We start from the raw sequence: 12,331 nt of genomic DNA, 5'->3' as shown, positions 1-12,331 counted from the left end.
CTTTGGAACTTCTCAGGGAAGTCGTGGTCACTCAGATCCAAACCAACTCTCTCATTTACAATATGACCTCATATACAAATGACAAAGACAGTATAAGTTTTATATAATGATTTAATAAAACAACTGTATTTTAGATAATAAGGCATGAGCCGCAATAACCAGAACCATACAACACAGTAGGATTGAAATAGTTACCAGGAGAGTAAAACATAAAAACAAAGCGATCATCGTGTATAATAGTTTCTACTCTCCCTCTGCTTGTTCTATTTCGAGCACAGCATGTTAAGCTTCTAGCTTGCCTGTCTGTATCACTGGGGAGACATCAGCCCTCATACCTGAGCAAAGGCCTGTGATCTTGGTTCAGCATCTGCAACGAGGCAGTCAGCGTCTAGGTATGGTTCCCTGGTCGGAATCTCCCTCTTCCGTGTATAGGGACAAGGAAGTGATTTTATAACTAACATGTCAGCGTGATCACAAAATGTCCCTACGCAGGAATTCCAAGTCTAAACTCCTACCACGTCTATCGGCAATGTACCAGACTGTATCCTTGACTGAAGCACAGAGTGAATGTGTTATGGAGAACTCCAGTGTTGAAGTAGGCAAAACAGTGTGATATGAATAAAAAACAAAACCGTAGAACTGGCTATTTGAAAAATAACAATACGAAGCCTAATAAAAAGCATTTAGAGCAAAGTGCACAGAGGCTCTAAGCTGCCAGCAAATTAATAAAATACATCCAGGGCAAAGTGCACAAAGGCCTAAAGCCTGAAGCTAACGCCCAAAGGATACGTAAAACCAACCAAACTACACCCTCCCCTTGTCGGTAGCAAGTGGTTCCAATAATAAAAAAATATGCCCCAGATATAAACAATACCTAAAATTATATACATATTTCGACAAGGTCAGAAGACAACAAAGTCATAAATTCCGAAAACATGTGGCAATAAAGCCAAAGTCAATATAATGTCAATTTTGCAGGAGAGGAAAAAAATCAAATTGTTAAACAGAAGCAATAGAGAGTAGGAGCTCCTCCACTTCGATATATGACAATATCGGAAGATCCACGCCACAAAGTACCATGGAGCAGGTGTGTTCCAAAGCACCAAAACCATTCAGGGCGGAAGCCCGTGCAGGGCCTATGAATGAGACAAAACCATCTTCCTCCAGGAAGGGAATGTCATAAACTGCCTCACGAAGCAAACGCAACCGTAGTGCACAAGTCTGGGAATGAGCCCTAATCGGGAACATCAACAGATCAGGATCGACCACTGGAGGGCGCCGCAGTGAGAGAGAGAGAGCCAGTGCATGTTCAAACGAGCACCAAAGGCACCGAAACACGGGTTGCACACAATCCAAAACCGGTCGGAATGACAGAGACCAGTCACACTCCAAATGGCCCATTATGTTGCATCATGCGTTCACGACACAGCTGCGCTGACGGGAGCAGCAATATAGGATTTCGTCGTGGCGGGACAGCCATTGCGAAAAAATAGCAACAACAGCAAGACTCCAGCCAATAAAGCCAAAGTAATCGGAAAACCCCCAAAAATGCTTCCGAAAATAGAGTGTATAGCCGAAGGTATCAAACCGAATATGGAAGAGAAGGTGTGGGCAAAACCAACACCAAAGGCTTTGAAAAAATGTGCAATACCAGCAGTGCTGGATGCATTAAATATACGTCCCACAAGTTCACCGAAGTGACTTGGAAAGTTAGTATTCAAAAGGGACTGTATTTCCGCCGATGACCTTGCCACCTGAAGTGCATAGGTCTCGCTAGCAGATGTAAGGGCCACATGCTTTTTAAACAATAAAGCTTTTAGTCGACTCAACTTGTCGAAATTAACCTTGGAAGTAGCAATATGAGGCCAGATGTCCGCTACCTCCCTAATTTGAGTGGGGGGAAACAACACATTCCCGCAGCACGTAACGGCCTTGTTGACAACGACAACGTAAACTATTCCGGCACGCATGCCACAGCAGCGTTCGCTGTTAAGAACAATGTAACTGCCGTTAGAAAGCACCTAGAAAGTGTTTTTAATAGCTGGGACAGGAACCCCCTTTAGATAACAAGCTAAGTTAGCAATCGAAGCGTTACACGCTCCGTGCAAGGACAGCTGTTTACAAACCATAGAATGGCTGACAGAAGTTTCGCATTCACTACCGCTAAGAAAAACCTCCCTCAAACCATTAACACATCTGTATTGAAAGGGAAGCTCCCACACCTCGTGTATGTAACTGTCTCCCAATAGTTCATATCTACCCACCGGAATGTGCTTCAAACAAGAAATAAATTGCAGAGTGGAGATAGGCAGATTAATAACCCCATGAATCAACCACTCAGCTGACGGAATCTCAGCAACCGTGAAAGGCAGTTTCTCCAATTTTTCAATATTCAACATGACATACGTCGCTTCCTTTTTAGCCATCAGCTGTTGTTGACGAGTCAAATTAAAGGAGACAAAGATCTCTCTGGCACGAATGTGCTGCCATGGAATGCGACCTGCCTTCAAGGTCTGAAGAGTCCAACCCAGCTGCATGATGGACCGCGTCTGACTCTGCCCATGATATAAAGAAGACATGTCTGATTTAATAATGTCAATAGCAGAGGAAACAATGCTGTCAATCGTGTAAACACGGTCAGAAAGGGTATGCATGCCATTATCAACAACAGACAAAGTCTGCATCAGGTTTTCCCGATCAATCTGCCTCAACCGGGCTGCAGCCTCCTGTTGTGAAAGCTTCCAAATCTCATTATAAACTTCGTATAAAAATCTTTTCTTCCGTGGTACCTTGGGACCTGACAAAAAATCTTGTAAATCAGTATCATTAGACAGTAACGTGAGATGTGACTTAACTGCATCCAGCGTGGATGACTTCAACCATTGCTGACAAAGATTCCCCACGCTGTATGTAGTTATAATATCAGCATGTTCCGGTGAAATGTAACGAGGGTCTGCCCTACTAGTCCTGAACCCCCCTGAAGAGGTGACAAAACGTTGATGACACTTATTAGTGTCTACAGGCCATAATAACCACCCGCCCGGATGTATCGATGAAGTGTTAAGCGTACCATTCTGGACCCAATGTGTAAATTCACTAAAAGTAGCATTCACATAGTGCTGCCAGTCGTTTAATTTAGAAGGGACAGGTATACTAGGCAAATTTAACTCTCTAATTGTTGCTAAGCCCAAATAGCTAGTCTGTTGTACTGTGTCATTGAGGAAAATCATCTGCACAGGGATAATACATGCTCTAAATAATGTGTCCCTGCCTTGCATCTGCCAATTTTTCGTACCCCAAACACTTTTCAAGTTAACAGTCTTAAACCAGTATTCATACCCCTCGACCAAAAGTTTAGATACAAACAAATTTGAATACAGTAATTTAGTATCGGTCAATAACATTTGCTTATTAGAATACGGAGTAACTTTAAAATAGTAAGACCTAGCATTTCGTTGATTATGCCCAGAAAAATATGTAAATTTATCATAATACGTTTTCGAACTCCCTTGTGGACGAGTCGAGCAATGTTCCCATTGTACATAATTAAATATGGACTTAGGGCTACTAGCTTTATGAATAAAGTGGTGTCCACAATAGTTGTAGCAAAACATGTCACCATGATTATCTCTAAATTGGTAAGCATCTTCATCGTCATAGACAGTATAATATTGCAAATCTGTCAGCATAGAATCTACTGTCTTCACATCCCAATCATCAGAAACAATGCCTGGTATAATAATATCATTCATTGATAACTTGAGGACATACGGTATTTGAATCAATTCAGTGGGACCATATATATCAAACATTACTGTATCCCACACAATCCCATCCGGAATCGGTATTGCAGAAATGTTTACATTGGACAAGTCTCTTCGAACCATATGAGACGAAAAATGTGGTTTTAACACAGTCTCCACGTGCTCAATGTCAGATCGATCAGGAAGAAAATGACCATGTCTTATTAGAAAAAAAGTAACCACAAATCCCAACCACAAAAAAAGAGTCATTACAGCCATAAAAAGCCACAAATAGTTCCAAGGAAAAACAAAATATGTGCTTTTAAGCCAACACAGCAGCTTACTTGGACCCCGGACTGAAGACATCGAGGACAAGGAGCTGGACACTGCATCATCAGTGTTGTTGAAGCTGCCAGAGGCAGTTCTTGCAAAAGGTGCAACTGTGAACAAAGAAGCAGATGGAGGCTCTCGCCTAGGCACGCTATAAACCACATGTTCAGAAACATCAGTAAAACGTACAGCAATGTGATCAAAAGATTCCATATTAATCGTCGTCTGTGGAACAATCGCAAGATCATCTTCCACCCTTCCCAAGCTCGGAGAGGAAACAGCGTCGGTGTAAATCACCTGCAGCGGGACTTCTTCCCCAGTAGTGAAAGGGATTCCGGAACTACTGGGTGTCCCTCTTGGTCTGCTGTGCAGAATCGGCCACATGTTGTAACTTGACATTATCAAAGGAAACAAAGCAATTTCCTTTGGCCCCTTGCAGTGGCGGTAAAATCACAGTTCTCGTGCCGCTTAACCCTAACACAGGGACAGGTGCTCGATAAGAAGGACCAAATTCTTTCTTTACTGCGACCTTTTCACGCACTAGATCCCCAATCCTGGGTATCCAACCAGTAGGTGTTACTGGCTCATCCTTAATTCCTGAGGAGGCAGCACTTGCAGAAGAGTTATGTTCACGGAATTGTTGTAAATCCTGCAAAACAGTGACACGATCATTTATGTCAAAGGGCGTATCCGCCGCCTCCACACCAGGACCATCTAGATCAGGAACATACATTCGTGTTCCAAACAGGCACTCATATGAAGTATGACCCCCCAGTGACCGTCTAGGCAAGTTATTAAGTGCTCTCTGTACTCCATACAGGTGGGCTAGCCAACTACGACCCGTACCTATAACCCTGGCCGTTAAGGATTGCTTTAAATCACGATTTAAACGCTCCACGACAGAATTTCCCTCGGGATGAAATGGAGACGAGAATTGGAGTTGGACCCCCAACGAAGCCATGGTGTCCCTGAATGCCTTAGAGGCAAAAGCAGGGCCCTGGTCCGAATGAAAAGCCGCAACTGCAAATGTATCGACAAAGATGCGCAAATCTTTAATAACAGTCCGAGCGTCAGCCGAGCGTTGTGGCCAGACCCACACAAATCTGGAGCACGAATCTACAGCAACCAAAATATATTTGTATGCACTATCTGGTGTCAGCGGACCACAATGATCCAAGTACACACACTGTAAAGGTTTATTTGAAACCAGAAGGGGCGTCTGCTGCGGGCGTCTAGCCGACGAAGCTTTAATCTGTTGACAAACGTCACAACAAAGGACATATTGCTTTGCCTCTTTATAGAGACCAGGCCACCAGTAACGAGCCTTTAAAAGTGAAATCGTGGCAGCCACACCAGCATGTGCAGACGCCACCCCCTCATGTGCTGCAGAAATTAATCGAGGTCTCTCAATTTTATTGGGTAGTTCACGTACACCAATGCCTGGAATATTAACAACATCATTTAGCGCACTACTCAAGCAGTAACTATATTTAGAAGGAAATCCTTTAGGAAATGGCATGGCATCAGCCGTAGCTTTCATGGCAGCCGAAATCTCTGTGTCTGGTTTGGAACTCGAACGAGTCACTGCGGCCACAGTGGCGACAGCCACTGCTGATTTCACGGCTTCATCGGCCAAAGTATTCCCAGCAACGTGTATTCCAACGCGCTGGTGTCCAAGCGTATGTACAACATGGACCTTAGGAAGCGTCTCCTTCAGATCCGCAACCTTACCCCACAACAATTTGTGTTTAATGGTGTTGCCTTTAGAATCTCTTAACCCATTCAACTTCCAATAGTGTAGATATTCATTGAAAGACTGTACACAGTAGTAGGAGTCACAGACCAACAAGGTTAAAATCGCCAGATCCGCGTGCTCCAACGCTAACAATAGAGCTTTGAGCTCAGCCAGCTATGCCGTGCAATCTCCCAAGGTTTTAGTATAAGTATGTCGGGGCAGAACACTTCCCCCTCCATTGTGCCGCTCACCACCACACATGCAGCAGAATACTGCTGTTTAGTCCCAACCGCTGGTTGCGCAGAGCCATTGGTATACATGACCACCTGATATTGGTCAATAAGCAATGTGCCAGCAGGGACTGGCTACTCTATTTCATATTGAAGAAATTCTTGAGTCTGCAGTTTAGGGTCAAATATGTAATCTACATCAGTGGCTGTCAAAGACGTAGCCCATTGAATCCATTGCGGGTGTAAAGCTTTCGAATTAGGAACACTCGCTTTTGTAACAGCCTCTAAGGCCGGAATCGGGGAAACGACAACAATGCGTTGTCCCTGGACAAGCGGTCTTTCTTTAATCACAGCCATCTGTACCGCAGTAAGTATTTTTTCCGTCTGTGCAAATCGTTGTTCTGCAGCAGAATACAAGTGGGACTTGTATGCAATCGGGACTGTCTCACCCTCATTAAAGGTGACATATGTAAACCCAACAGCCCCAGGTATCACCCTGATGACTAAATGTGTCTTATTGTCCCGTGTGTGTAAATGTTTAACTGCTAAGAGATCAGTTTGCAAATCTCGTAGTATATGTGTATGCTCAATCGACCAAAATCTACTCGAAAAATTCAGACGAATCAACTCGTATAATGGTTTTATAAGCGTAGCATAATCAGGAATGTAAGTTCTGCCAAAATTCAGAAACCCCAACAAGGACTGGAGCTTCCGAACCGTATTCGGAGGCTGCAATAAAGCACATTTCTCCCAAAAATGTGGCGCTAAGCTCTTGCCCTCACTCGACAACTCATATCCCAGGAAAATGACGCTGAGGAAGGCAATCTTCGATTTCTTAAAATTAAACTTATAGCCAATATCAGCAAACCCCACAACAATGCGCGATACACGCCTTAGATGTTGCAGAATCTCATCGTCTGTCAGATATATGTCATCAACATATGATAACGCTTCAGGGTCCAACTCGTGCAGCATTTCAGTCACACGAGCCGAAAACAGTCCTGGGCTATTCGTATACACCTGAGGCAAATGACAAAACTTTTTCTGAGAGCCAAACGCACTGAAACTGGTATAGTCCCGACTTTCGGGCTCTATATTTTGGCAGAAAAATCAATTTGAGATATCTAACGTTGTTTTGTATTTCTTACGCACTATATTATTCATAAGCGCTGCGCTATGTGAATTCTGTATTGCATATGTGCGTGTATGACCATTTAAATGTCTGTAATCCACCACAATCCTATATGAATGGTCCGGTTTAGCAACCGGAAACAAGGGATTATTCATCGGTGAGACACAGGGCTCAATTACACCCTGGTACTCCAATTGTGTAAGAATTTTCCTAACCGATGCCCTTGCCTCAAATTTGATAGGATACTGCGGCTGTGGCTGAGGTTCGCCCTTTATTGGAATTACATGATAAGGTGATTGTCTATCTGTGAGAAACTGGGGCTGATTGCAGAGGCCCCATAACTTTTTGCCCCTATTTTTCCACTTTATGCTGGTGTTTTCCTGACTCTGATGGTGCCCTGGGTACTGCTAACCAGTCCCAGGGCCTGTGCTCTGTGTAAAATGGATATGCAAATTAGGCTAATTATAATTGGCTAAGTTAACCTACCTATAAGTCCCTAGTATATGGTAGGGCATGTAGGTTTAGGGGCCACAGCATAGGTGGTGCACACCTAGGTGCATTGCTGAGGTGCCCAGTGTCATTTTAAAAGCAAGCCTGCCTTGCTGGCTGCTTTTAAATTAAAGTTATATGCAAATTCGACTTTGGAATTAAAGGTACTTCCAAAGTCTTAAACTACCTTATTTTTACATATAAGTCACCCCTAAGTTGTGCCCTATGTGCCCCTAGGGCTGGGTGCCATGTAACTATAAGCAGGGACTTTATAAAAGTAGATTTATAAGCCCTGGTGAGGTAAAAACAGCCAAATTCGTTTTTCCCTCATTGAAGTAAATGGCCTTCATAGGCTAGAATGGGCAGACTTTATTTTAAATTTTAAAGTCTCCTTAAATGTTACATACCAAGAATTTGGTATCAAATTGATTGTTATAATAAATCCCACAACTTCCAGTTGTTGGATTTAATATAACTAGTGCAGGTAAAAAGTTTTAGACTTTACCTAAAAAGTTGCCAATTTCAGCTCTGCATTGTTTTTGCTGCTGTGCTCTGATTGGCCAGCCTGCAGCAGCTTCTGCCAGGCTACTTTGATGAGGTGGGAAGTGGCCTGACTTCACACAAAGGAATGTGCTTGGGGGAGAGAATCTCCCCTCAGCAGATGGTGAGGCAGGAAGGGGGAGGGCTGCCAAACTGGTCTTCAAAGGCAGAGAAGGACATCTGGAGCACCCAGCAACACCCCCACATCCTGCAACCCCAGACAGCTAGGTGCCCCCTTGATTAGATTAGGAGAGGGCAGGAGAGGGGTGTGTTTATGATTTTTAGCCACACCAGTGGGTGGGCTCAGCCAGATCTCTCCTCCAAAAATCAGATTCATCCATTTTGGATTTTTAGAGACTGTTGCCTTCTGGGATGGATTTTTGCCACACTTCCCAGGAAGTGGTCATCACAGGGGGACGACCCTGTCCCTGATTGGAGGACCAGGGCCCCCTGCTTTTCACCCAGGAGCAAGGATAAAACTGGCAGACCTGCACCCACGCCTCAGATCCCCACCAAATTTCAAGAAGAAAGAACTACAAGGAGAAGAAGGACTGCCCTGCTGGACCCCTGGCCTGCACCTGGACCCTGCACTCAGAAAGACTGCACCAGCTGCACACTTGGGCTTCACCACAAGAAGGACTTTGCCTGGTTTCCACTGGTTCAAGGAGGGACTCCCTGTTTGCTACAGGTGAAAAATTGCTATCCAGGGTCCCCTGCACCAACTCCTGAAAAAGTGACCAGCTGACCACTGTCCAGTGGCCAAAAAGGAGTTTGCGCCAGGTGTATTCTGGGAGTTGAAGTCCGCACTTCCCAAGGACCATCACAGAACTTCTGGACCCTTGGGGTGAGCTGTGGACCCCAAAAGAACCTTAAAAGAACATCTGGGTGAAGCCCCAGAAGTTTGGAAAAGATTGGAGAATTTTTGGAAAAAAGCTCCATAAAGTGACCGACCCGACGCGGAAATTCTAGCCGGCTTGCCTCAACCGCGACCCGGCCTGACTTTGTGGTTCGTCCCGGTAAAGAAAAACATCCAAAAAAGAGACTAAGTCCGAACGTAAAAAGTTGACCTGGACCTCCCAGCCATCGTATCCGAGAAGGGCTCCATGGACGTCGGATCAAGATCCAGGTTTACCCCGGTCGAAGGATTTTCATCTCGAAAAAACGACTAAGTCCGAAGGTAAAAATCACCACCGAGGAAACCGACTTCGCGTATCCGGACAAGGGCTCCAGGAGGTCGGATTCAACTGGCAGGTTCGTCCCCGTGAAGAAAAACTTCAAAATAAAGACTAAGTCAGAAGGTAACTTTTTAACCGAGGCCTACCGCGACCTGTAGCCGAGCAGGGCTCCATCGCGGTCGGCCTGAAAGTTTGACTTTGCCCCGGTCCTGGTGCAACCAGATGACCCGATTGGCGCTTTTTGTTTCTAAGCGCTAGAAAATAATAATACTTTAAAAATTCATATCTCCGGTTCCCCTGAACCGATTTTAATCGTTTTTGTGTCATTTTAAAGATAAAAATATAAGCTATTTTTATAAATTGGTTTTGGATTTTTAAACTGTTTCCTGTGTTTTATTTAATTACTGTTTTGTGATATTTGAATGCTTTACACTTTGTCTCCTAAGTTAAGCCTTGACGCTCGATGCCAAGCTACCAAGGGTAGAGCTGGGATTAATTTACTGAGACCTAACTGTACTTTTGTGGAGGTTTGTGGCTTGTTGCTAGGTGTAGGTACCTACCTGCCCTACCAATAACCCATTTTCCAACATAATTGGAAGCAGCGACGGGATCCTGTACTTGTGTTCAATATCACGTTACAGTTTTAGATAAAACAAATTAAAAATCCTTTAAATTGTCCTAGTGCAAAAATTGTTTTTAATTTTAAATTTTAATTTTTTTTTTAATTAATTTGGATTAATTTCAATTATTGAATTTTTGTAATTTTTCTAAATTCTTGTTACCAATTTTTGCAAAAAGTTTTTGTTGACACAAAACTAGGGAACCATGGAGCTTGATCTGGCTAGCCTACCCACACTGACAGTAGTCCAGCTTAGGGGGTTGTGTATTGAGAGAGGGTTGCCTGCAACCCCTGATCTCAGGAAGCAAATCCTGATTAAATCCCTGACAGCATGGGCTGAGGCCCAAGAGGTAGAGACAGAGGAAGCTCCAGAGGAGGAAGAAAAAGAGGAAGATGCTAACTCTAACCACTCAGGGGAGGGAAGGCATCAGACCCCAAGTGAGGAAGAGGAGGAACGGTCCTCAATGGATACAGTCACTAGGGGCAGACCCAAAGCTAGTGGTAGGAAGAGGGTCCTTTCAGGAGGAGAGAACCCATCCATAAGGGAAAGAGAGCTGGAAGCCCAGCTAGCCTACATAGCTTTGGAAGCAGAGAAGCTGGCCCTAGAAAAGAAAAAGTGGGCATACAAAGAAAAAAGAGATGGAAGCAGCGATAAAGAAGCTGAGGTGTCCACGGGTGGGGGAGTTTGCCCCAGATTACCCAAGGGGGTGGTCCCTGCTTATGTAGAGGGGGATGACATAGATAAGTGGCTGGAGGCCTTTGAGAGGGCACTCCAAATGAGAAGGGTTAGGCCTCAATACTGGGGTTCCCTTTTGTGGGAGTTGGTCCCCAACTCAGGGAGGGATAGGCTTCTGACCTTAAGGGGGGAGAAGGCAGATTCATACCCTAGTATGAAAAGGTGCTTAGCCAAGAAGTTTGGTCTGACCCCAGAGCAATATAGAATGAAGTTCAGGGACACCCAGAAGGTCAGTACCCAGTCTTGGGTTGACTTTGTAGACACCTCACTAAAAGCACTGGAGGGCTGGATTATTGGCAACAAAGTTAATACTTATGAGGGGTTATACAATCTGATCATGAGAGAGCACATCTTGACCAATTATATCCAAGAAAGGTTACGCCAGCATCTAGTGGACTCTAAGCTGACCAACCCTAGAGAGCTAGGGGAGGCAGCTGATGAGTGGTTGAGAACCAGGGTGGTTGTCAAGTCCCAGGGGGGAGACTCCAAGAAGGGGGGGACAGGTCCCCAAAAACCTAAGGAGGGAGGTGGTAAGCCCACCACAGAGACTCCCTCTGTACCCCAGAACCCTAAGAAGGTGGAGAGTAAATCCCACTCCCACTCTGACAATCAGAGACAGGGAGACCCAGGGTTAAAAAAGCTCTTGGACAGTAGGGCTTGCTTTGACTGTCAGCAGACAGGTCACTTCAGAGGAGATGCAGCCTGTCCAAAGAAGGTGGTTAGCACTGGGCTGTCCAGTGTAGCCATAGAGGAGGACTCCTCAGATGATGAAGTCCTCCTAGCATTGTGCTGGGAGACAGGACCAGATGGTAAGCTGGTGATCCCTGAGGGTGGGAGTAGGCACTTCCACCACATTCAAGTGAATGGGATCCCTACCACTGGCCTGAGAGACACTGGTGCCAGTCACACTATAGTGAGTGACCGGTTAGTGACCCCAGACATGTATGTCCCAGGAAAGACAAAGAAAGTCAGGATAGCCACAGGGGAGGTCACCTCCAAACCTGTAGCCATAGTGCCCCTAGAGAGGGAGGGTATCCTTGACTGGATTAGGGTGGTAGTCAGTGCTGATCTTCCCCTAGATTGTATCCTGGGCAATGACCTCCCAGAGGTGAGTCTGGTCCCAGATGGGGCGGTCGCCCAGGGCGCACCCCCAAACCAAAGTCCTGGGGAGTCAGTCCCTACAGTTAGGAGACAGGGGTCCCCAAGAAAAGGAAAGAAGAAAAGGAAGGGTAGGCCACTCTTAAAGAGAGTTCCAGGGAGCCAAAGGCCTTCTGCCCCAGTAGGGGGGGAGCCCAGAGTTGGCACTGGTGAGGCCTCACCTGACCCCAAGGAAGTCCTGAGTAGTCAGGCAGCTGTCCAGATGCAAGGTGTTGCCCCTGCACTGACAGAAGGGAGAGTGGAAGGAGGGTGTCTGCCACAGGAGGTGGTAGCCCCCCACTCTAGACAACAAGAGGGGTGCCGGGACCCCAAAGATGCCCCTAAAGCAGCTCAGCCACCTGTCAGTGGAGAGCTTAGGGTGTGGTTCTGGGTACTGACAGCTGTCAGTAGCCTCTGCTGGGTGCTAGCCTTCCTGGCAGCACTGTACTTGGCCTGGGAGGCAGA

Source organism: Pleurodeles waltl, chromosome 6 (genome assembly GCF_031143425.1).
Source record: "Pleurodeles waltl isolate 20211129_DDA chromosome 6, aPleWal1.hap1.20221129, whole genome shotgun sequence".
Classification (NCBI taxonomy): domain Eukaryota; kingdom Metazoa; phylum Chordata; class Amphibia; order Caudata; family Salamandridae; genus Pleurodeles; species Pleurodeles waltl.
The sequence above is the reverse complement of the archived record's forward strand: the minus strand, read 5'-3'. Positions refer to the sequence as shown.